Source organism: Littorina saxatilis, linkage group LG4 (genome assembly GCF_037325665.1).
Source record: "Littorina saxatilis isolate snail1 linkage group LG4, US_GU_Lsax_2.0, whole genome shotgun sequence".
Classification (NCBI taxonomy): Eukaryota; Metazoa; Mollusca; class Gastropoda; order Littorinimorpha; family Littorinidae; genus Littorina; species Littorina saxatilis.
Window position 1 is genome coordinate 11,416,635 of NC_090248.1, and position 5,000 is coordinate 11,421,634.

Sequence of the window (5,000 nt, forward strand, 5' to 3'; positions counted from 1 at the left end):
GCTCAACATACCGAAAAGAAACGGAAAGTAAAAGCTTCGAAGACCTTTACAACCAGGAGATTTCTAACACAACAGCATGACCATCCGATTTGTACCCACAACAATGTACCTACATGTTTTGGCTAAAATAAACAGTTATATATTCAGACGGGTATATAGTATCCCTTTAATAGTATATCTGGAAACAAACGCAGCGGCGGGCCAAACACGAATACATCGAGTCAGTATTTGCACATATTACGTTGCGAATGAAGCGGAAGGAATAAGATTGGAACACTTGACACGATCGAGCGTGCACTTGGTAAACACGAGACTGAGAAATCCGTGATGACAGTGCGACAGGCGATCTTGTTGTGTAGGATTGTGCTACTTGGCGGAAAAAAGCAAAACAAACAATCAAGGGAAAAACCTGAACATATGCTAAATGATTAGTTGTGTTGGCGTGGACATGTGCTGCTGAATGATTAGTTGTGTTAGCTTGGACATGTGCTGCTGAATGATTAGTTGTGTTAGCTTGGACATGTGCTGCTGAATGATTAGTTGTGTTAGCTTCGTGCTTTGCTCAAGTCCGCTCTCCCTGCTTGTCAAGTTATTTAGCCCTTCAGTGTTAAGTAGCCTATAATGTTCTGCTCCCTGTCAGTCGATGTTATTGTTACATAGATAGTAATATGGCGCATATTATGGTATTTCCGAAATGCAGTGTGAACGATAAAAAGACAAAGAAAGTAATGTTCTCGCAATATGACCAATGCACGTTGTGTACATGAATTGCGGTACTTGGGAAGTGCTGCACGAATCACTGGCAGTGTTTCAAGTTATTTGTTTTTGCAAATAGTTATAAGTTGTGTACGTGGACTGCATTTCTGCTGAATGACAGCCAGTGTTTCGAGTATTTGTTTTTGCCTCAGTCGATATTATAGATGATGACATACAGCATATCTATACCGACACTTTTGACGAAACTGATTCAGAGTGAACAATGGCCGCAGTTGCGTATACGTCAGCTGCACTTTCTAATCTCTTACATGTGACCTTGTGTTTTCATCATTTGCTTTCGTGACATTCAGTGGAACATACGATGGCACGATGCATACCCAAACACAGTGAGCACAAGGAACTTAGTCGATAAATATCGACAGGGGGCCGACAAATGGTTTAAATGGGAAATGTGTGTATATGGGTGTGGGTTTGAAACAAACAAACAAACCAACCCATGTGAACCCCGGGCCGCAGGCCTTCGATGTAGTGATTGAAAAAAAAGGATGTTCTCAAATGGTTCAATTCTCATTTGGTCTGATTCTCAAATGGTACCGGTATACTCCCCCCCCCCCCCTGGCCGCAGGCCTAGGAGTAAAATTTTATAGACACTGACCTTCTTCCCAGGGGTCATTGACCCAGTTTTAGCTATGAGAGGTGGTTCGCCCAGAGGCTGTAGAGTATACTGGGGCGGTCTCTTTGATGTCTTGAGAGGAAACTTGGCCAGGGTAGTACATGCACCAGAACTGGTGGACACCAAGGACAAACATGAAATCGAAGCAGTTTGCTTTCAGAGGGAACGGTCGTCAGCAACTCAAACTTCTCTGTTTTCTTTTTTTTTTAAATCTGACTTTCTTTGTGGCCCCCTGACTCCGCCCCCCTCCCTCTGTAAGGACCCCCCTCCACAAGGACCGATTTTTGTCAACATTTTAAAGGTCGCTAGAGAGGGGTTCCACTGTATGACCTAACCGCTACTGGCAGACGGCCTCAATCTTCACGCGCAAAGACGAGATTAATAGGTGCTCGGTTTTGGTATTTTGAATTACATTACATTAAACCTTTGTTGGGTTTCATGGTCATGGCAACAGCCATAATAATATTACATGATGTATAATATCATATTTCAGCATATGTGAATTACATGTCATCATACTAAACTGTCATACATTTTTATTCCTACATTATTCTGATTGATCACAACCAAACCTACTATCATTGGACACATCCAAATGCAAGCGCCTGTTCTTGACAATTTAGATCAGTGCAATTTCCTGGGTCGGGCTTTGCCACAGACACTCACGGTTTGGCCTGTAGGTAAAATGTACAATGTATTTTCTGATTTGTGCACAAAAGCTTTTTTTCTTTTTTCTTTTTTTTAACATAACAATGTTTAATGTCACTGTATGTTTAAAAGACCATGGTCATATTTGTAAAAAAAATGTTAAATTAGAAAATAAATAACATTTTGGTTCATGATTTTTCCTACACCTGTGCTAAAAATAAGAAATAAAAATGTCGGGTATATAAGTCACTCAAATACAGCTAGGTATGAATGGCTCGGTTTGAGTTTGTTGCAGTTGACCCTGCACAAAGCGACATATCATGTTTTTGTTGAACAATTTTGACGTCACCCCTCCCATAGGGTGACGTATTTCACAACTTCCTGTGTTACACAAACTCTGTGATGACCAATTTTGACGTCACCCCTCCCATAGGGTGACGGATTTCACAACTTTCTACAGATGAACAATTTTGACGTCACCCCTCCCATAGGGTGACGGATGTCACAACTTCCTGTGTACACAAACTGATGACGTATTTCACAACAAAATGGCGCTGCCCATGGTCAACCTCGAAACTATCCGTATAGAATGGGGGCGTCCTCGCCCCCATAATTATGAACAACTTGACGCAAGTCGTGTACAACCTGCTGAATGACATTATTTGTTTTTGCTGCTGTCAATATCACAGAGGATGGCATAAAGTTTACCGAAACTCAGTGTCCGAACATTATGAAAAAATACAACTTGTGCTACGTGGGTTGAACTTCAGCCGAGCTGTCGTATAATAAACAATTATGTTTCACGTAGGGCCTACTTGATTTCGCTGCGCAGTCTTTGGAGTGCAGGCAAATATAATCATTATTCACAACAATGAAGGCGGATGCTGCATTCGACATAATTGCGCTTTTTCCTTGGTTGTAACGATTTCGCGATGAGATAGTTGAAGGCAAACTATACACGGTGAAAACGTGACATTCCGGCGTGATGGCCGGTCGCATAGACTGCAGCTTCCATTCCTTGTTCTTGCTGGAGTTGGGGAAACAAAACACCGCGTGTCAGGTAGGACTGAGTCATGGCCGAAATTACAGTATTAGGAAGCTTGTGTGCGTAGTGATTACAGAAGGAGAGGGGGGATGGAAGGGGAGGAAAAGGACGGTTGCAGTGTGTGTGTGAGTGTGTGTGTGAGTGTGTGTGTGCAGGCGTGCGTCACAGCGCTTGCGTGCGCGTGCGTTCCTGCGTGCATGCCACAGAGATATCTATATCTCTGTGGTGCATGCGTGTGAGTGTGCGAGTGTGCATGGGTGCGACATGCCAAAATGGAACCAAACATTTATATTTTAAAATGTTCTTACGTAATCAAACACAATGTATTGACGAAAACAAGCCCAGATATGAAGAACTCTCGAGTTTCATGTTGGCTTTTGACGGGACCTCATCGGGCACTTCCGCCTCGGATATGACTCCGGCTTTTTATATTTAGTCAAGTTTTGACTAAATATCTTAACATAGACCAGGAATCGAGACGAGAATTGTGGATGTGGTGGTGGTGTGTGTGTGTGTTTTTTTTTTTTTTTGGGGGGGGGGGGCGATTCCAAGGAAAGCACTGGAGCGATCTTCATGAAACGTTACATACAAACTCTTCCACATGATACCCACATGTTTTCGATAATGTTTTTGATGGCGTCACATCTGGCGGGCCTTTAGTGAAAGTTGAGGTGGCACTGTCACGCCCTCATTTTTTCAAACAAATTGACTGAAATTTTGGTCAAGCAATCTTTGACTTAGTTCGGACTATGGGATTGCATTTCGACTTGGAAGCTTAAAAACTAATCAACGAGTTTGGTCATAAATTAATCAAAATTCTAATTCAAATTCAAATTTCACAATAGGAGATTCAAAATGATTTAATTGTATTCTTTATCATTCCCGTAGTCCAAATATATATAGATATGTTAAGTCTGGATTAAAACAAAACAAGCTCAGAAAGTTAGGGAATACAGAAAATCGCGTTTTTTACGTTCTCCATCATTTACATGTATACACATTGAGCAATGTACATGTATAAATCATATACAAGATGCTATGCAAACACAGCGAAGGAGCCACAGATGCGCACCTGGGTTTTGCGATTTTGAACTATGGTTTCCCATGAACAAACCATGGATTATGTATCACAGAATATTTATGCCCAAAATATCACAAGCTGTAAACAGATACTTAACATTTACAACAATACGAAGCATGACATTTGAAAAAGGGTATATTCTGTATTTGTCATCAACGCTTGACAGTTGAATAGAGCGCATAAGTCTGCCGTTTTATTTTGTTTTTGTTTTTGATTTTATTTACGTAAATATTTTTTAAGAGGAGGAGGGGGTGAGTCAGACATGGTCGAGTGTTACACAGCCAAAAAACACCAGAACTTCGAAGAACATTTAATGTTCACGGAGCGTCGATGCAACAGTCTGTTCTGCCAGATACAGTATCTATTATCAATTTCTCTGGCATATAATATTCTTAATCTCACGAAACAACGATAAAACTTTCACCAAAAAATAACAGGAGGAGAAAGTAGTGCGAAAACATATTCTTTCGTGAGAAAATCCATTATTTCGCCTTACGCCTCCGTAGAAAGGGGGCGGAAATTGGCACGACAAGGTAGACAACACCGACTGAGGGAAACAATGGTTATCTCCTCCTTACGCGGATCAATGGTCGAAAGTTGCTTTAAAAACAGCTACAATGGCTGCTTGAAAATCCGCGTGCAGTCATTCAAAGAAATCGATATGGATCAGATTGGATACATGGTCTGTTTACGGCTAAACTTTCGTTTCATTTCCTTTATTGCCGTCTCTGACTGACAGAATCAGAATCAAGAACACTGAGAATCCCATAACAACGGCATGAAACAATATTGGTAGGATAAAAAGCATTATTTATTGGTGAGGTTGGACAGTTGAT

General features: G+C 41.2%; 1 protein-coding gene across 2 annotated transcripts in view; it reads left to right on the top strand.

Moving 5' to 3' along the window:
- The window catches only part of LOC138963967 (uncharacterized), a 76,100-nt gene that overhangs the window by 55,058 nt on the left and 16,042 nt on the right, over positions 1-5,000 (top strand). Inside the window, exon 1 of one of the 2 annotated variants that reach the window (XM_070335828.1) lies at positions 2,657-3,098. The exons of the other annotated variant lie outside the window; for it this stretch is intronic. The gene's annotated coding sequence lies outside the window, so the exon portion shown is untranslated. Of the gene's footprint in view, positions 1-2,656; positions 3,099-5,000 lie in introns of those variants that run through there. 2 annotated transcript variants of the gene reach the window in all.